This window comes from Stigmatopora argus, chromosome 1 (genome assembly GCF_051989625.1).
Source record: "Stigmatopora argus isolate UIUO_Sarg chromosome 1, RoL_Sarg_1.0, whole genome shotgun sequence".
Taxonomy (NCBI): domain Eukaryota; kingdom Metazoa; phylum Chordata; class Actinopteri; order Syngnathiformes; family Syngnathidae; genus Stigmatopora; species Stigmatopora argus.
The window spans coordinates 29,710,756-29,732,765 of NC_135387.1; the positions used below are offsets into that span (position 1 = coordinate 29,710,756).

Sequence of the window (22,010 nt, forward strand, 5' to 3'; positions counted from 1 at the left end):
ATTTTCACCCCCCAAAAAAACGATTCACCTCGGGTCCGATTCGGGGACAAGTACCGTAATTTCTCGCCTATAAGCCGCCTCCACGTATAAGCCGCACCCTAAAAATAGCCTTTAAAATCGTTGAATTTTACAATTTCTCTCGTATAAGCCGCACCCTAAAATAGCCTTAAAATCGTTGAATTTTACGATTTCTCTCGTATAAGCCGCACCCTAAAATAGCCTTAAAATTGTTGAATTTTACAATTTCTCTCGTATAAGCCGCACCCTAAAATAGCCTTAAAATCGTTGAATTTTACAATTTCTCTCGTATAAGCCGCACCCTAAAAAATTGCCTTAAAATCATCGAATTTTACAATTTCTCTCGTATAAGCCGCACCCTAAAAATAGCCTTAAAATTGTCGAATTTTACAATTTCTCTCGTATAAGCCGCACCCTAAAAATAGCCTTAAAATTGTCGAATTTTACAATTTCTCTTGTATAAGCCGCCCCCTGATTGACAATTTTCACCTCCATATTCGTGGTTTTAATAGGGACTACAAATGTGTTACTTTGAAGGGAAAATACTGAGAAAAATAATCACACGTGGTATTACTGAAATATTGTATAAATCAATTTCTGGATTGCACATTCCAAAAGGGCGTTTCCAGAACGTAGACAAATTCAAAAAGGAAGTCGTGTGAGCAGTACAACCAGGAAGTGTGTGTGTAGCGGTCTAGTTTGTCATCCCTAGGTAAGATGGCGGCGCCCTGAGCAAGAAATGGCAGGCACAAGTGACATTTTTCACGTTTTATGCAAGATACGCTTGATTTTTTTCTTGAATTTCATTCATAGACGTCAAAATAACGTTTTTTTAAAGCGTTTTATCTGATTACCTTTTCTCTATTTTGAAATAAATGACCGTATTGGCCGCATTGTTTTGCGTCATGGCGTAATGGCGCCATGGTGTTAAGGGTGTCATTGTGTTTGGTCTTTGTCTCCTTGCAGTTTCGTGCATGTCAAGTCAAATTTGTGCGCATATAAGCCTTACCCTTGATTCAGTCATCATTTTTTTGCGACAAATATGGCTTATATGCGAAAAATAATATATATATATTTTCGCCCTCATTAATGCATTTTTTGCTGCTGCGATTTATATAATCTACATTAACGATGCTGTATTTCAATAAAAAAATGTCCTCCCAAAAATCCGACTTAAATACTGTTTTTCCTCATCATTGTGTATTTTTTGGCTGCTACGATTTAGGCCCCACAAAAAAACGGTAATTCATCCCTTTGAAAACAAAACACCGTTTAGATTTAACGATTTCCACCAACGACTATCGAGCTATTGCCACCATTGAAGAATTATGACATCATATTCCAGTCTATTTTGTCCACCCGGTCATTATGTGAACACCTTACAGGGATCACCGGTGGCCTTGTTCCTGCAAAAATAATGAGGTAGACACTCCAAGCTGCCCCGGGCTACATGTCACTGCCCGATCTCTCGCTGAACCGGCAAATCATCCATTGTTTTATGATTTATTTATTTATTTAATGCTAAAAAAGGCAAGCTAATGCTTTTCCTAATGCGTGTTTGCATGTAAAAGTGCTTGGAGCGACACTGGCGTCCATTCACAGATTGATTTAATTGGGTTGATTGTCAAGATAAATTGAGGCGAATCAGAGAGACAGCATTTGGGAGGCGGGGGATGGGCGGAAATTCTCAAAATGGCATGAATTTACAATTTTTAAAAGGTCATTAATACAGTAATCCATCGAATATCGCGGTTAATGTAGACCAAACATGACCACGATAATTGAGAAAACGCCAAGTAGGATCACCCCTATTATAACTACCGTATTTTCACTTTTAAAACGCACATATTTAGTTCTTTGTCAATACATAGGGCGCTTTGTTGCTATGGTTGTGCTAGCATGACACACAGCACAGCAAATATCACATTTTCCGTACAGAATTGGGACACTTTGACCAATTTTAAAGGGTTTAGTTGGTAGTTGTGTAAGGACCGTGGAACCAAGGAGAGAATTTACATATACAGTACACTTCTACTTACAAAATTTTCAAGTTAAGAAAAAAGGGAACCACTTAATTTTGTAAGTAGAGGTACAACTGTGTGTATGTATATCAAATCAAAAGCCTTTATCGTCATTATACACAGCTGCGTATAACGAATTACCACCAATTTCGATATATGCAGCTGTGTGTCATGACAATAATTTTTTTTGATTTGATTTGACATAGCATGCATGCTAGCGTATGTTTTATAAAGGGCAACAGGAGCAAAACTGAGCTTGATTTTGTTTTATTGACGTATTGCATATGTGCAAAAAGATAGGTCAAAGTGCCTTGATTGGGATGTTGTGAATTGATTTACCGTAATGCCTGGAATACGCGGGGATGCTAGTTTTTTAGGGTGAATGTCCACTAGGTTGATTGCAATAAGTAGCGTGTCGGAAATGAAAGCAGTCGGTTAAGCGGTGAGGTCGTACCAAAATTTGAATTTCGTGCATAAACAAGGCGCATCGACCAATCAGGTGCATCGACCGTTTTAGAGAAAAATTTAGACTTTTAAGTGTGCCCTATAGGTGTGAAAATACGGTAACTTTTTTACACCTTTAGTGCGTAGCTTGTGAGTTTCAGTGTGGATTTTCACATTTTTATGAACTTTAAAAAACAATAATAATATTTTTTTTCATCAGTGCTAAGTCCAAGTAGCAAGCGGAGGGAGTGGCTTCCGTGTGGATTTTCACATTTTTCTTTAATTAAAAAAAAATTACAAAAATAAAAATGTGGATTTTCATATTTTTATGAACATTAAAAAATAATATTTTTTTCTTCAGTGCTAAGTCCGAGTAGCAAGTGGAGGGAGTGGCTTCTGCGTGGATTTTCACTTTTTTTAAACTTTAAATTTCTTTTTTATAAAAATGAAAACGTGGATTTTCACATTTTTATGAACTTTAAAAAATATATTAATATTTTTTTTCCTTCAGTGCTGAGTCCGAATAGCAAGCGGATGGTTTTCCCTTTTTTAAAAAAAAAAAAAAAAATTAAACAAATAAAAACAGGGATTTTCATATTTTTATGAACTTTAAAAAATAATAATATATTTTTATGAACATTAAAAAATAATATTTTTTTCTTCAGTGCTGAGTCCGTCTAGCGAGCGGAGGGAGTGGCTTCCGCGTGGATTTTCCCTTTTTTTAACTTAAAAAAAAATAAAAAAAATAAAAAAATCTGCATTGTAGTGAAGCCGCGCTATTGGAGGGATTACTGTACTGGCGCATATTTCCTGTTGACGAATGGAGGTATTTTGAAGGAAATACCTTGTCTTGGCCCAGACTTGTGCCCCTCGCTAAGCATTTAAAGATGTAAACAACAGGCGAGAAGCAAAATGGGAGCGCTTGAGTAAATCATTCACCGTGACCGGACGCCATAAAACAAAGCGTTAAAGGCAACAGATGCTCACATGGTTTGATTGTGCTTATTGGAGCATGACCTCTCCAGTCTAAACAGTAGACAATGATGCCATGTCTGGCTAATACTCTGCCACTCATCTACTCTCCCGAGGCTTTTCTTCATGTTTATGCATTCAATCTTACATCTCTCTCTCTTTATTTATATATTTTTTATTTTTTTGCATTGCGCAGCGCACTGAAAATTCATTAAAAAGAGGGCTTGGAATGTTTTGCAGGCCAAACCAGTCTGTAGCAATACACAGTCATAATGATAATACAGTAATCCCTTGATTATCGCGGTTAATGTGGACTAGACATGCCCGCGATAAATGAAAAACAGCAAAGTAGGGTTATCCCTTTTTTTTTTTTTTACATTGTTTGTTTTTTTCCTAGTAGCAAGTAGAGGGCAGGGGGAGTGGCTTCTGCTGGGGAGTTTCACCATGGATTTTTATGACTTTAAATTTTTATTTTTATTTTGACTTTACTAAAAATCTGCGATGTAGTGATATCGTGATATTCGAGGGATTACTGTAGTTTATTTCTGGACTTTAATACGCCTTAGCCCCGCCCATTTTCTGAACTGTCATAAACACAGAACCCTAAAATGCCTCAAAAGCAACAGGAAGTCATGTCAATATGGCCAAAAATGAGCAGAAAGTGACCAACAAACAGGAAGTAGCCCAGAAATTACCCACAAAAAATTACAGGAAGTGACCTGTCATAAACACAGAACCCTAAAATGCCTCAAAAGCAACAGGAAGTCACCTGGAAATGGCCAGAAAGCGACCAAAAAACAGGAAGTAGCCCAAAAATTCTCCCAAAATTTACAGGAAATTACCTGCCAGTAAAAAAGGGGCCTTAAAATGACTCAACACCAACAGGAAGTCACCTGGAAATGGCCAAAAACGAGCAGAAAGTGACCACCATACAGGAAGTAGCCCGGTATTTACCCCCAAAAATTCACAGGAAGTGACCTGTCACTAAACAAATGACCTTAAAATGACTCCAAACAAACAGAGTCACCTGGAAATGTCCAAAAATGAGCAGAAAGTGACCAACACACAGGAAGTAGCCCAGAAATACCCCCCAAAAATTTACAGGAAGTGACTTGTCATAAACACAGAACCCTAAAATGCCTCAAAACCAACGGGAAGTCATTAAGTTACCTATTTATGTCCAAAACTAAAGCGTTCTGGCTGCATTTTTTTTGGAATTCTACCAAATATGTATCGTATTTTCCGGACTATGATATCTATAAACACGACCTAAGTGTGTGTATGTAATTTTGTTTTTATTCCTAAATGGTTCCATGCCACTTCCAAACGACATCATGAAACTAAAAGAGCAATTATCCCTCTTTTGATAACCTCCTTGACCATAAAAATAAATAAATAAATACATATATAAATAAAGATTTATTCCCTGTAGATAAAAAACGGGTTATAAGATTATTCCTAGCAGTCCAGTTAACAGGATGAAGATCAATGGCTAAATGTATCAGCAAATATTAGCATTGGTGTGCCTGGCAAGTCATCATTAAGGAATGGCTACTCTTGCATTATTCATACGCTGATGTTTAATTCAGAGTTAACAGCAGATTCCATGCATAAATAAAGCGCTGATACATTTAAACGCATTAAATGTTTACCCGCTCAAATGGGACTTGAAGCCACAGTAATGTTACTAGATGAGCATATTTTTGGGGGGGAACAATTGCATAAAAAGGTTGAGATGAAAAAGAGGAATATGGACAGGAATACATTGACATATGAGTGGCCCAGCATACGAGGAATTTGAGATATAAGGAAAATTGCAAGCAAATTGTTGCCCTGAGATATGAGATAAATTTAAGATACGAGTATCCCAACATACAAGAAACTTGAGATACGAGTGTCCCAATTTACAAGAAATTTGAGATATGAGGAAAATTCCGAGCAAATTTTTGCCTTGAGATACGACATAAATTTGAGATACGAGTGTCCCAACTTACAAGAAATTTGAGATATGAGTGTCCCAGCTTACAAGAAATTTGAGATACGAGTGTCCCAACATACGAAAAATTTGAGATACGAGGAAAATACAGAGCAAATTTTTGCATTGCAATACGATATAAATTTGAGATAAGAGTGTCCCAAACTTATGAGAAATTTGAGATACGAGGAAAATTGAGCAATTTTTTTTCCCTGAGATACGACATAAATTTGAGATACGAGTGTCCCAACTTACCAGAAATTTGAGATGCGAGGAAAATTTTAAGCAAATTTTTGCCTTGAAATACAACATAAATTTGAGATACGATTGTCCCAACATACAAGAAATTTGAGATAAGAGTCCCAAGTTACAAGAAATTGGAGATAGGAAGAAAATTACAAGCAAATTTTTACCCTGATATACGACAAATTTGAGATACAAATGTCCCAACTTAAAAAGAAATTTGAGATACGATAAATTTGAGATACAAGTATATGATAAATTTGAGATACAAGTGTCCCAACTTAAAAGAAATTTGAGATACGAGTGTCCCAACATACGAAAAATTTGCGATACGAGGACATTTTTGAGCGAATTATTGCCTTGAGATACGACATAAATTTGAGATATGAGTGCCCCAAATACAAGAAATTTGAGATACGAGGAACCATTCAGGCTATTTTTTGCCTTGAGATACAAGTGTCCCAACATACGAGGAATTTAAAATACGAGGAAAATTGAGAGAAAAAAATTTGCCCCGAAATATGAGACAAATTTGAGATACGAGTGTCCCAACATAAGCCAAATTGGACACGGAAAAATCCAGAGAATTTTTTTGCCCCGAGATACGAGATAACAGAGATACAAGCATAAGAGAGGTTGCTAATGTATTATGTCGTGAAGCTGTGATATTCGAGGGATTACTGTACTTCGTCTTTACCTCAGATGATTGTAAAGTCAAGCTTTGCATGTTGACGCTACCGAAAGGGACAAACGTAAGACGACGTATTTTAGCAGGTAGCCCGGTGGGGGGTTGCCAACCCACTTTATGAGCCTCCACTGCTTTTAACAAAGCCAGATGTCTTTCTTTCCCCCTCCTTAAAACCACACACACACACACACTTAACGTGTGTGAAAGTGCCCTCGGATGAGCCGAGCCGCTTGAAGGATTTGTGTGTACACTACACACACACACACACACACAAAAGGGTGGAAAGAAGATAAGACCTGGTTTCAATTACGCCAATTTCTCACTCATTGCTGGCTCCTGGGGTTTATGCTAATTAAACATATCGGCCTATCGGCTGTGCATACAACAAATGAGATGGAATTTTTGATCAGCCATCAAAGCGCAACGCCGCTACTTCATCGTACTTCGATTCTGACATCCCTTATGGACTCGGCTAGCGGTTAGCGGTTAGCATTGGGCTAGAAAGCTCTTTGGAATTCTCTTTGTAAGGGACGTGTCAGTGAAAATTTGCAGGTGATGTGAGTTAACGGGATAACGTAGCGTAGCGGTGCATTGGGCGTTAACCGAAAACGGCCCAGTCGGGGGTCCGATCCGGCCCTCGCCGGCGTTCTGAATTCTTTTTTGGGGGGAAAAATAGAATTTTGGGAGTTCTGGGATTGAAAGCGTGTACGATTGAACTTATTTTGCAGTGAAAACGGTGCTTCAAATGTCAGCTAATGAAATAAAGAGAGAAAATGTCAGAAAGCGACCAACAAACAGGAAGTAGCCGGGAAATTACCCACTACAATTTACAGGAAGTGACCTGTCAGTAACAAGGAAGCTTAAAATGACTCAAAACTAGCAGGAAGTCACCTGGAAATGTCCAAAAATGAGCATAGTGACCAACAAACAGGAAGTAGCCCAGAAATTACTCCCAAAAATTGACCTGTCAGTAAACAAGGGACCTTAAAATGACTCAAAACTAGCAGGACGTCACCTGGAAATGGCCAAATATGAGCAGAAAGTGACCAAAAAAACAGGAAGTAGCCCAGAAATTACCCACTACAATTTACAGGAAGTGACCTGTCAGTAACAAGGAAGCTTAAAATGACTCAAAACTAGCAGGAAGTCACCTGGAAATGTCCAAAAATGAGCATAAAGTGACCAACAAACAGGAAGTAGCCCAGAAATTACTCCCAAAAATTGACCTGTCAGTAAACAAGGGACCTTAAAATGACTCAAAACTAGCAGGAAGTCACCTGCAAATGTCCAAAAATGAGCATAAGGTGACCAACAAACAGGAAGTAGCCCAGAAATTACTCCCTAAAATTTACTGGAAGTGACCTGTCAGTAACAAGGAAGCTTAAAATGCCTCAAAACCAACAGGAAATCACCTGGAAATGTCCAAAAATGAGCAGAAAGTGAGCAACAAACAGGAAGTAGCCCAGAAATTACCCACAAAAAATTACAGGAAGTGACCTGTCATAAACACAGAACCCTAAAATGCCTCAAAAGCAACAGGAAGTCACCTGGAAATGGCCAGAAAGCGACCAAAAAAAAGGAAGTAGCCCGAAAATTCTCCCAAAATTTACAGGAAATTACCTGCCAGTAAAAAAGGGGCCTTAAAATGACTCAGCACCAACAGGAAGTCACCTGGAAATGGCCAAAAATGAGCATAAAGTGACCAACAAACAGGAAGTAGCCCAAAAATTACCCCCCAAAATTCTCTGGAAGTGACCTGTCAGTAAAAAATTGACCTTAAAATGCCTCCAAACAAACAGAAAGTCACCTGGAAATGTCCAAAAATGACCAGAAAGTGACCAACACACAGGAAGTAGCCCAAAAATTACCCCCAAAAATTTACAGGAAGTGACTTGTCATAAACACAGAACCCTAAAATGCCTCAAAACCAACAGGAAGTCATTAAGTTACCTATTTATGTCCAAAACTAAAGCGTTCTGGCCACGAACCAAACTGAGTCTGACAGCCTCTGCTTTGGAAGCCAGCCACTGTGGACAGGAATACATTTAAAGGACTAGATGCTACGCTACGTCCTGATTACAGCCCCGTTGCGCTGTAATCTGCTTCTCACTGTGGCTCGCTACACAAATACACAAATACACGCCAGTGAAAATGGACTTTCCCTCGAGGCGATGCACTGCTACACATTGCTGACTCAGTGGAGAGAGACTTCATCGTATAGATCAGAGGGCGGAAACCTTTCTGACAGCAGAGAGCTATAAACAATTCATATTTTCAAATGTTATTCCTTGAGAGCCACTCGGAATTTAAAATACATGAAAATGTGCGCCATTTTTACTCATTTCCAACCTTTTAAGGGAGAAAATGATAGCTAAAGTGTAGTTTTTAACATCACGGATATACAGTGGGACCTCTACTTACAAACTTGTTTCGTAACTTGGATTTTTGTAAGTAGAGGAGTGCTTTATAGGTAAATTATTTCATCCCTTTTAAAGGACAAAATGATAGCTAAAGTGTCGTTTTTAGCATCTTAAAGGGTATATAGTGAGACTTCTACTTACAATTTTTTTCGTAACTTGGATTTTTGTAAGTAGAGGAGTATTTTATAGGTAAATTGTTTCATCCCTTTTAAAGGGGAAAAATGACAGTGAGATCTCTACTTACAAACTTGTTTCGTAACTTGGATTTTTGTAAGTAGAGGAGTATTTTATAGGTAAATTATTTCATCCTTTTAAAGGACAAAATGATAGCTTAAGTATAGTTTTTAACATCTACACGGATATACAGTGGGACCTCTACTTACAAATTTGTTTCGTAACTTGGATTTTTTTGTAAACTTGGGAACCATTTTGACAGAGAGAGCCGTAAATAATTCATATTTTCAAATGTTATTCCTTCAGAGACAACATTTAAAAGTAATAATACATGAAAATCTGATTTTTTTTAGGCATTTCACCACTTTTAAAGGAGAAAATGATAGCTAAAGTGTATTTTTTAACATCTTCACAGATATACAGTGGGACCTCTACTTACAAACTTGTTTCATAACTTGGATTTTTCGTAAGTAGAGCAGTACTTTATAGCTCAATTCTTTCATTCAATCCATGGCCCTAAAAAACCAACCATCTAAACCAGGGCTTGGGAACCATTTTGACAGAGAGAGCGATAAACAAATAATATTTTCAAATATTATTCCTTGAGAGCCATACTCAGAATTTAAAATACATGAAAACTGTGCTTTTTAAAAACTCATTTCACTCCTTTTAAAGTAGAAAAACAACATTGTCATGCTGTTGCTAATCACTGTATGCATAAAAAGTCATCTAATTAAAAAAATATGATTAAAGCAGCGCTAGATATAGCGTCAATGCTCCTATTGGTGCGTTCATAACTCCATATATGAACTGCCACGTTATCTGGGAATCATATCCACCTACCAAAAGAGCCACACAAGGCTCCCGAGCCACAGATTTCCTCCCCCAGATATAGATAACTAAGCATCCTCAGATTAGCATCGCCCGCGGCTATGCTATCGTTTCCAAATCCCCGAGTTGTCATGTAAACAAACTCATGAAATGCTAGTCTTCCAAAAAAGATGTGTTTTGTCTTGTTCAAACCAGCTGAGTCCTTCACACGACCACGTTTCCCCCGCGTGCGGAGGGGGATGGAAAGGCTAGCAAGAATGGCCAATGGCATGGAAGCCGGGCCTTCTCATTGATTTTCTGCCTCTCTTCATGATGAGGCGGCGCTCACAAATCCCGCATTGTTGAGGTCAAAAGTGGGAGGGTGACGGCGGCGGGTTATGTGCGGGTTTGTCTGGAACCAAGCGGCGTTCACAGATGCTAGTAATTAAAAGACATTTAGCTAATCAGTAGCTTACAAACGGTCTTGTTTTGTTTGTTTTTTTGTACCCGGGGAGGAAAAATAGTAGTTTTCTTTCACGTGGACCAGAAATAACTGGTTAAATTGTGTGGAATTGAAATAGAATATCGTCGTTTTTCAGACTTTTCGTCCCTCCTGATTATAAGTCGCGCCAGTAAAACAATGCATAACGAGGAAAAAAATATATATACCATATTTTCTCGCATATTGACTGCCTTTGCGTATAAGCCGTACCCTTAAAAATGCCTCAAAATGGTTGAATTTTACACTTTCCCTCGTATAAGCCGCCCCCTGATTGACAATTTTCACCTCCATATTCATGATTGGAGCTCTCTAACTGTGTTAATATCCAATGAACACAGCGACCCGGTGGTAAAGGAAATGGGACATTTTCAGCTCGCTAGAAAGCCGGTGGTGTCCAATGTAGGGAGCACGGGCCAGAAGTGGCCCACTAGGTGGTCCAATTATTCTCTCTGACTATGTTGACTACTTAACGTATTTTCTCGCATATAAGCCGCCTCCGCGTATAAGCCGTACGCTTAAAATTGCCTTAAAATCGTTGAATTTGACAATTTCTTGCATATAAGCCACCCCCTGATTCAGATTTTTTTTACCTCCATTTTTGTGGTTTTAATAGGGAGTACAAATGTGTTACTTTGAAGGGAAAATCTTCAGAAAAATCATCATACATGGTATTTCTGAGATATTATATGAATCGAAAATTCAGAAAGGGTGTTCTCTGCACATAGACAAATTCAAAAAGGAAGTCATGTGAGCAGTACAACCAGGAAGTGTGTCTGTAGCGGTCTAGTCTGTCATCCCTAGGGATTTTTTTCATATTTTTTTAGTTACAAATACGGCTTATATGCGAAAAAAATCGGTATTTATGAGAAAATATTAGCAGATTGAAGTAATATTTAGGATTTTTTTCATTATTATTTTTAGTTACAAATACGGCTTATATGCGAGAAAAATTCGGTATGTATGAGAAAATATTAGCAGATTGAAGTAATATTCTGGATTTTTTTTCATTATTTTTTTTTGTTACAAATACGGCTTATATGCCAGAAAATTCGGTATTTATGAGAAAATATTAGGATATTGAAGTAATATTTGGGATTTTTTTTCATATTTTTTTTGTTACAAATACGGCTTATATGCGAGAAAATACGGTAAATCACACTAGAGTTTAAGTCGCATTTTAGGTAAGGCATTTTTTTATTTATCAGAAAATACATGCTAATGCTAATAAGTGGCAGGCCCAGTCAAACTATGTAAGAGTGCGACTTATAGTCCGGAAATACAGTAACATAAAAATATGCATAAAGGCGGATCCCGCTGGATTTTGGCCATTTGAAAGAATCCACATTGCGTCACCTACAAATTTCTTTCCACCAATGAGATGACATCATATGAAAGGGGAAAAAAAAAATCTCAAGTATTTTCTTTCCAGCAGCAAGTGGCTGTCACGGTAACAAAAAAATGGCAACCCCAACACGGCCGTTGTGTAAGCGCATGAAATAATATTTTTTTTCCTTCCCCCCACTGCTGTCAAACATTCCACCGCCTCTAAGCGGCCGCTTCTTTGATACACTTGTCAGATTCCTCCGAGGCGGCGCTCCAACGTTTACAAGCCGTTTGCTCACCCGCGTTTCTGCTTTGACTCGCCTCCCCTTCCCCGGGAAGCCACCGCCACGGTGGACCCGGGATCAAAGTGCACGCCGCGTTTAAAGTCCTGCGGACGTTAGTAAGCGATGTTTGAGTGCATTTCTGGCACATTGAACGCTAACAATAGCGTGCGCGAGCGATGCTAACAGTCTGAAGTGAAACGGAGTGGATAATGCGACCTTCCAACGGAGACTAGAAGGAGATTTTTTGAAACTGTGAGGAGCGCTGGTGTCTGAGGATTAAACTACATACAGCACAGGTGTCAAAGTGGCGGCCCGGGGGCCAAATCTGGCCCGTAGCATCATTTTGTGTGGCCCGGGAAAGTAAATGATGAGAGCCGACTTTCTGTTTTAGGATCAAATTCAAATCCAGGTCGGTCCACCTGTATGGAGTTTGTATGTTCTCCTGCGCGGGTTTTCTCCGGGTACTCCAGTTTCCTCCCACATTCCAAAAACATGCATGCTAAGCTAATTGTATGCTAAATTACCCCCAGCTATGAATGTGAGCATGAATAGTTGTTTGTCTCCTCGTGCCCTGCGATTGGCTGGCCACCGGTTTTCAGGGTGTCCCCCGCCTCTGGCCCGAAGTCAGCTGGGATAGGCTCCAGCACCCCCCGCGACCCTAGTGAGGCTAAAACAGCTCAGAAAATGAGATGAAAATTTCAGTACTGGATCGACAACAGTAAATCAATCTGCAACGGACGATCCCAATTAGCAACGACGCTAACAACTTTTCCACCGACATGCGACATCAATTGTCTGAAGTTGAAATTATTACAAACTGAAATACACAACAACCCCATGTTGTTGTTTTTTTCAATGAATGTGGATATTTTTAAATAAAAAAAATATAAATTTTTGTATATTGTAACTTTTTGCAATAAATTAGTTTACACATGATGTAATGTAAATAAAAAGATAATTAATGAATTTGAAATTATTACAAACAGAAATACACACTGGTAACGACTCCATGTTGTTGTTTTTTTAAATGAATGTGGATATTTTTAAATTTAAAGAAAAATAATTTTTGTATATTGTAACTTTTTGCAATAAATTAATTTACACATGATATAATGAAAACAAAAAGATAATTAATGAATTTGAAATTATTACAAACAGAAATACACACTGGTAACGACTCCATGTTGTTGTTTTTTTAAATAAATGTGGATATTTTCAAATTATTTATTACTCTGATTTTTTCTTTTTGCAATCATAAATGAATAAATGAATATAATTTTAATAAAAAATGAATCAATGGAGTTGAAATAATTACAACCAGAAATACAGACTGGTTATGACCCCATGTTTGTAAAAAATATATATATATTTAACTCATCAGACCAGTTTAAAACCCGTGAACTCTCATACTTCAGTGCCATTGGCGGTGCTAGGCGTCCAATCGCTTTTGACAATTCCGAAACCAGACGCGAGCCAAGACGGAACGGACGATCCCAATTAGCAACGACGCTAACAACTTTTCCACCGACGTGCGACATCAATCGTGAACCGATCAGATAACTCCGCCTCTCAACGACACGGCGACGAAACGACTGAACGCCGTTCTTATCGTAAACGGGCAGACCGCCTGAGTCAAATGTTTAAAGAGAAGTGCACCTGGTGTTGACACAACGCCACACACGGCGACATTCCTCCACCACTTTTTATAACACCGTCCACCCTTTAAAAAAGCGCTGTTTTTAAGAGCTCAACCCTCTTTCATATTCCAATAACGCGTCGTCTCGCAAGCCCGGCGGATTAATCGCGCCGCAATCGTTAAATTAGAGGTCACTACTCATCGCTTGTGGCGTGGGGGAAGCGACGGGTGGCGCGGGAAAACACACGGGTGCGTTGCAGATTAGCTTCTCTTAATTAGCAACGTCGGAGTTAATAGCTGGGCGCGAGGTAAGAAACTGTTTTTACCGCAGCGGCCATTTTGAGGCGGCACCGTCCGTTTAGAGTTTCTTGGTGCTTTCACGGAATACAGAAATACCTTGAGATATGAGCTGCATGCGTTTCGGGACTAAGCTTGTATGTCAATTCACTCATAACCCAAATTTTTGCCATATAAGATAACTAAATACAAATAAATTCGGGAGACACTATGAAACAGTGGCCAGCCAATCGCAGGGCACAAGGAGACAAAGGACATCCAATCATAGCTAGGGGCAATTTAGAGTGTCCAATCAGCCTAACATGCATGTTTTGGGGATGTGGGAGGAAACTGGAGTACCCGGAGGAAACCCAAGCAGGCCCGGGGGGAAATACAGAGGGATGCCGTTCTCATAAGCAACCATTTTGTATTTCAAATTTTTCGTATGTTGGGATACTCGTATCTCAAATTTGTCTTTCTCGTATGTTGGGATACTCGTATCTCAAGTTTGTCTTTCTCGTATGTTGGGATACTCGTATCTCAAATTTGTCTGGTATCTCAAAGCAAAAATTTGCTTGGATTTTTCCTCATATCTCTAATTTCTCGTATGTTGGGACACTCGTATGTCAAGGTATTAGGGCAAAAAAATGCTCGGAATTTTCATCGTTATCTCAAATTTCTCGTATGTAGGTGCACTCTTATGTCAAGGTATTAGGGCAAAAATGTACTTGAAATTTTCCTCGTATCTCAAATTTCTCGTACGTTGGGACACTCGTATGTCAAGGTATTAGGGCAAAAAATTGCTCGGAATTTTCATCGTTATCTCAAATTTCTCGTATGTAGGAGCACTCTTATGTCAAAGTATTAGGGCAAAAATGTACTTGAAATTTTCGTCGTACCTCAAATTTCTCGTATGTTGGGACACTCGTATGTCAAGGTATTAGGGCAAAAATTTGCACGGAATTTTCCTCGTATCTCAAATTTCTTGTATGTTGGGATGCTCCTATCTCAAATTTCTCATATCTCAGGGCAAAAATGTGCTCTGATTTTTGCTCGTATCTCAAATTACTCGTATGTTGGGAGGGACACTCGTATCTCAGGGCAAAATTTGTTCTGATTTTTGCTCGTATCGCAAATTTCTCATATGTTGGGACACTCATATCTCAATTTTTTCAAATGTTGTACGCTCATATCTCAAATTTCTCATATGTTGGACACTCATATCTCAAATTTCTCATATGTTGGACACATCTCAAATTTCTCATATCTCAGGGTAAAAAAAATACTCAGATTTTTCCTCGTATCTCAAATTTCTCGTATTTTAGAACACTCGTATATCAGTGCATCTCCCCTTTTTGTGCAATTGCTCCAAAAATAAAACCATCCTACTTCACCACCTCGCCTCACAAAGTACCAACCACCCATCTACTAATCACAACCTCTAATAAAATGTAACATTCTTACGTACGCCCCTGTATGGACTTCTCACCTTATTATTTTTCCCCCAATATTTTCCCCCCTTAACTCAAATTTCCCACGTCCAGACCCTCACTCATATCTCAAGGCATTACAGTCCTCGCGACGAGGGATTTTTCAATGTTACCACGAGTGCGTGCACAGGAAAAACATGAGATAAGCTGCCTTTCAGACAGACCAATCATTTGGTCTGCTTTCAAATCCTCAACTGAACACCCCCCACCCCTTAATTCACACACATCACCACCAACTAAAGCCCCCCACCCCCTTTTTTTGCTCTTTTCAGCCACAGGCATGGCCCCTCTTCTCTTTTTGAACCCCACGGTGCGAGCCGCATGTGCTCGGACCAGAGTTCGCAGCCTCTGGGGTGCCGAAGGGGGAAGTCAAGTTAATCTGGGGGTCCTTCAACAGTTTTCAACCGTGACGCCATTCACGCCAACTGTCCCTTCCATTATGGCACTCTAATAACCGTAATCCCATTGCCAAAACATTTTGGAGAACCGCCGCTCATTGAATTCCTTGCCCGGGAGGGCCGGCAGCAACCATTTGCTGCCGCCCCCTCCTCGTCCAAACGGATTGGACGGCAACGTCGCTGAAGGATTTCAATTGAATTGAATGCTTATATTGTCATTATCCAAGTATAATGAGATTTAAAGCTTAAATTTAAAGGGCATAAATGACAATAACAAACAAACAAAGAGATAAATAATCAATAAATAAGTAGTCAACATCATAGATAAGTACTAGTCAACGTATCTCAAAGGTTCTAGTGCAAAAAAATGCTCTGAATTTTCCTCGGATCTCAAATTTCTCATATTATTATTATTATTATTATGTTGGGGCACTCATATGTCAAGGTTTAAGGGCAAAAAAAATCTCAGATTTTTTCTCATATCTCAAATTTCTCGTATGTAGGGGCACTCTTATGTCAAGGTATTTGGGCAAGAAATTGCTCAGAATTTTCCTCGTATCTCAAGTTTCGAGTATGTAGGGGCACTCTTATGTCAAGGTATTAGGGCAAAAAATTGCTCAGAATTTTCCTCGTTATTTCAAATTTTTCGTATGTTGGGACACTCTTATGTCAAGTTATTAGGGCAAAAATGTGCTCAGAATTCTCCTCGTATCTCAAGTTTCTCGTATGTAGGGCCACTCTTATGTCAAGGTATTTGGGCAAAAATTTGCTCAGAATTTTCCTCGTATCTCAAGTTTCTCGTATGTAGGGGCACTCTTATGTCGAGGTATTTGGGCAAAAAATTGCTCGGCATTTTGCTCGTTATTTCAAATTTTTCGTATGTTGGGACACTCTTATGTCAAGGTATTAGGGCAAAAATTTGCTCAGAATTTTCCTCGTATCTCAAATTTCTCGTATGTAGGGGCACTCTTATGTCATGGTATTTGGGCAAAAATTTGCACGGAATTTTCCTCGTATGTCAAATTTCTCAACATAGATAAGTAGTCAACATGAATAAGTGCTCAGATAAGTACAAAATCAGTTAAATTGTCGTTTTCGCTGAAATAAATTGGATATTTATCGCTATCAAAGTCAAGTAATGAGTTAAAGATGAATGTTTAAAAATACTAATCAACTTTAAAATGTGATGAGATGAAAGAACGTGAGTGCATTTGTGTTTATATATTTTGATTATTCATATTGTTTGTGTAAACACGATTAATAACAAAACATTTTGAAAAAACAATAACTGATCAAACATGAAGTCGATAAAACTAAGCAGCACAGTGTCCTAGTGGTTAGCTTGCCTGCCTCGCATTCCTAAAACCCCGGGTTCAAACCCTGGCCTGTTCTGATTGTATTTTCACCCACATCCTAAAAAACAACATACATATTTCTCTATATAAATGTATTTACAACATACACACATACCAAGATCCTCTAACAAAACTCCCCTGCGGTATGTTTTTAAACCTGAATGGTCGTTTGTCTCCCACCACAAGCCCTCCCATTGGCTATCCCCCCCATTCCATACCCCTCCAGCAAAATGGGCCCAAGATAAACTCCAGCACCCCCACCAGGCTAACCAAACCCGAAATATGAATGAACAAGGCGTCATTTTTAACCCAAGCATGAAAACATAGCACCGTAGCTTTTATTTGTTTACCCAAGTTTTTCAACGACGCGTCCAACTTCCACAACAAAACACAACAAGCTAAGTGTAGCTTTTTAAATACCACCTGGCTTTAGTCATCAGATAGTTCTCATTCCACACACACACACACGTAGCCCAGCAGCCCAAACGACCCCCCCTAGAACCCCCCTAAAACCCCCCCATCCACCGCATTCAAACTATACTCACCCGCCAGTCTGCTGATTCTTGGTATAGCCCAACCGGTACAGCAAACAAGTAAAAAAAAAAGACCTCGAAAATCCTCAACCGATTCACGGCGCGAAAATCCTTCCTACCCAGGCCCGGTTCTCAGACGGACCAAACCAAAAAAAAAAAACAGTGGGGGTGGTGGTGGTGGTGGTGGGGGGACGCGGAGCAACCGAAAACGAGCGGCACTTGTTTCAACAAAAGACCTCGCTCTTTAGGTCCGAAGAGAGCGGGGTTCGTTCGGCGGTAGCTCCTCGCCCCCTCGGCCCGGTCCGAAGTCGTCCTAGTCGGGATTTCATCGACGACGAGAAGGGGCGAAGAAGGAAAAGCCCCCCCTCGCCAAAAAAGCAAGAAAAGTAGCCCGTCGTTGTCGGTTGCTTGGACGGTGAGAGGAAAGCAACGAGTTCGCCGTTTACAGGCTCCGCTTCCTTTTTTCCACACAGACACACACACACATACTTACACTCACACACACACGCGGACACCCTCCTCCTCTCGCGCCTCTTTCACGCGCACGCGCACACACACACTTTTTCTAGCCCCCCCCCTTTTCCTCCTCAGCTGTTCAACAGACGCATGCATCCACATGGCTGACCTAGTCTTCTTTTTGATAAAATCGCCTCCCAATTCGACAAAAATAAACATTTAAAATTCATAGTTGGGCTTTTTCACTGACTTTGACGGTGATAGACGTCTAATTCGCCCTGGTGGCGAAAGATTGCTGTGAGTGGAACATGGCTGACGGAGGTTTGGACGTCTATCGGTGTCAATGGCACGGAGAAATGAGCAGTCGCAATGTAATAAATACATAAAAAATATACATTCTTGTGCAATTTTTAAAAAATCTTTTTTTATTTTTTTTGCAATAAACATTAATTTACACATGGATATAATGTAAATAATAGGATAATTAATGAATGGATTGTTGTTTTTTTAAAAGAATGTGGATATTTTTATATTAAAAATTATTAATTTCTGGAATTTTTAACTTTTTGCAATAAATTAATTTACACAATGTAAATAAAAAGAAATACACACAATGACCCCATGTTGTTGTTTATAAATGAATGTGGATATTTTGAAATTATTGAAAAATATTAATTTTTGTATTATTTCACTTTTTGCAATAAAAAATAATTTACACATGGATATAATGTAAATAAAAAGATAATTAATGAATGTTTTTTTAAATGAATGTGGATATTTTTTAACTTTTTGCAATAAAAATTAATTTACACATGGACATAATGTAAATAAAAAGATAATTAATGAATTGATTGATGTTTTTTAAATGAATGTGGATATTTTTAAAATTATCAAAAATTATTAATTTTTGTATTTTTTAACTTTTTGCAGTAAATTAATTTACACATGGATATAATGTAAATAAAAAGATAATTAATGAATTGATTGATGTTTTTTAAATGAATGTGGATATTTTTAAAATTATCAAAAATTATTAATTTTTGTATTTTTTAACTTTTTGCAGTAAATTAATTTACACATGGATATAATGTAGATAAAAGTATAATTAATGAATTGATTGTATTTTTTTAAAGAATGTGGATATTTTTATATCAAAAACTATAAATTTTCGTATTTTTTAACTTTTTGCAATAAAAAATAATTTACACATGGATATAATGTGAATAAAAAGATAATTAATGAATTGATTGTTTTTTTAATGAATGTGGATATTTTTGAATTATTCAAAATTATTATTTTTGGTATTTTTTAACTTTTTGCAATAAAATTAATTTACACATGGATATAATGTAAGTAAAAAGATAATTAATGAATTTATTGTTGTTGTTTTTAAATTAATGTGGATATTTTTAAATCATTAAAAGATATTTTTTTTTGTATTTTTTAACTTTTTGCAGTAAATTAATTTACACATGGATATAATGTAAATAAAAGGATATAATGTAAATAAAAGGATAATTAATGAATGTATTGTTGTTGTTTTTTAATGAAAGTTGATTTTTTAAATTAATAAAAAATATTATTTTTTTGTATTTTTGCAATAAATTAATTTACGCAATGAAAATAAAAACATAATTAATGAAGTTGAAATTATTACAAACAGAAATAAACACTGGTACGACCCCATGTTGTCCTTTTTATTTTAAATAAATGTGGATATTTTTAAATTATGAAAAATTATTATTTTTTGTATTTTTTAACTTTTTGCACTAAATTAATTTACACATTATATAATGTAAATAAAAAGATAATTAATGAAGTTGAAATTATTACAAACAGAAATAAACACTGGTACGACCCCATGTTGTCGTTTTTATTTTAAATAAATGTGGATATTTTTAAATTATGAAAAATTATTATTTTTTGTATTTTTTAACTTTTTGCACTAAATTAATTTACACATTATATAATGTAAATAAAAAGATACTTAATGAAGTTGAAATTATTACAAACAGAAATACACACTGCTAACGATCCCATGTTGTTGTTGTTTTAAATGAATGTGGATATTTTTAAATTATTTATTACTCAGATTTTTTTGGGGCAATCATAAATGAATACCCTGTTAATAAAAAATGAATTAATAGACTTGAAATAATTACAACCAGAAATACAGACTGGTTATGACCCCATGTTTTTAAAAATATATATATATAATATTTAACTCATCAGACCAATTTAAAACCCGTGAACTCTCATACTTCAGTGCCATTGGCGGTGCTAGACGTCCAATCGCTTTTGACAATTCCGAAACCAGACGCGAGCCAACAATTTTCAAACCAGTTTTTCCATTTTGAAAGACTACCCAGTTTAGAGTGACTTTTACATTTTGAAGATCTCTTTTGATGAGTAACGTCAACAATGCCCCACAATGAACGATTCAGAAAAAATGCCCGAATCAAATACACACGTCGATAGTCATCAGTTGTTGCCCCTCCAAAACAAAGCAGCCGGCGTGAGCCTTTTAGAAACAAGACATTTTGCACTTCTCTAATAGCCTTCACTAATGTGCACTGTATTAACGGGACTGTCTTATCGATGAAATTGATTTATTGATTGACGCATCTCACTTGGTGCCCCGCCTTGTTTATTACAGGAAGACAAATGACCTTTTCTCAATTGTTTACAACACAAATTCATCAAGCAGAACATCTACTATATTGTATTTATTGATTATGTATTTGTCTGTTTGTTTGTTGTTGTTATTTGTGCACTTCGAAAAAAGGGAACCAATTAATTCAATATATACACATACACACATACATACACACGTATACACACACATATATGCATACATATATACATATATATATATATATATATATATATATATATATATATATATATATATATATATATATATACATATATATATGTATACATATGTATGTATGTGTATATGTATACATATGTATGTATGTGTATATGTATACATATGTATGTGTATATGTATGCGTATGTATATGTATGCGTATGTATATGTATGCGTATGTTTTGTGTATATATGTATATGAATATATATGTGTGTGTGTATATATATGTGTATATATATATATGTATATGTGTATATATGTGCATACATGTGTATATATGTGTATACGTGTGTATACATGTGTATACGTGTGTGTATATATATATATATGTATATGTGTATATATGTGTATATGGGTATATATGTGTATATGGGTATATATGTGAATGCGTATATATCTGTATATGCATATATGTGTATATATGTATATGTGTATATATATGTATATGTGTATATATATGTATATGTGTATATATATGTATATATATATATATATATATGTATATGTGTATATATGTATATGTGTATATATATATGTATATGTGTGTATATATATATATATATATATACACACACATATATATATACATACACACACATATATATATACACATGTACGCATATACAGATATATACACATACACATATATACCCATATACACATATATACACATACATATTTATATGTATATTTAAGTATATATATACATACAAATATACATATATACACATACATAGATAGATTGTGTGTATAAATAGTCTCTGTCTTCCAGTAACAATACATGAGCATGATTCTGTCTTGAAGCAAATGAATCCTGTTCAGCCTCCAAGAGCTCATTTGCATATCCGGATAATGAATTAATTAGTCACCCTCGCCCATTAAAAAACTAGGCGGGGGTCAAACCACGTGACGAGTCCATTTCCAACACCGCCGACGTCTCCATCTCCGCTTTTCCACGGCCGAGCGACAATTTGCTTTGTCGAACGGAAAAACAGCAGGACGCAACCAAGGGTAGCGCTAACTTATGAAATAACAGCAGTCCGCCGTCCTTCCCTTCCACGGCGCAGGTGCTTTGACACATTTTCATTGTCTTAAAGACGATATCGGATCGCTGTCAGA

At 37.1% G+C, this 22,010-nt stretch overlaps 1 protein-coding gene across 3 annotated transcripts in view; it reads right to left on the reverse strand.

Annotated features, from left to right (window-relative positions):
• Positions 1-22,010, reverse strand: part of rerea (arginine-glutamic acid dipeptide (RE) repeats a) — a 188,663-nt gene that overhangs the window by 122,228 nt on the left and 44,425 nt on the right. For 2 of the 3 annotated variants that reach the window (XM_077615591.1, XM_077615578.1), the window contains exon 1: positions 17,575-18,071. The exons of the other annotated variant lie outside the window; for it this stretch is intronic. The gene's annotated coding sequence lies outside the window, so the exon portion shown is untranslated. Of the gene's footprint in view, positions 1-17,574; positions 18,072-22,010 lie in introns of those variants that run through there. 3 annotated transcript variants of the gene reach the window in all.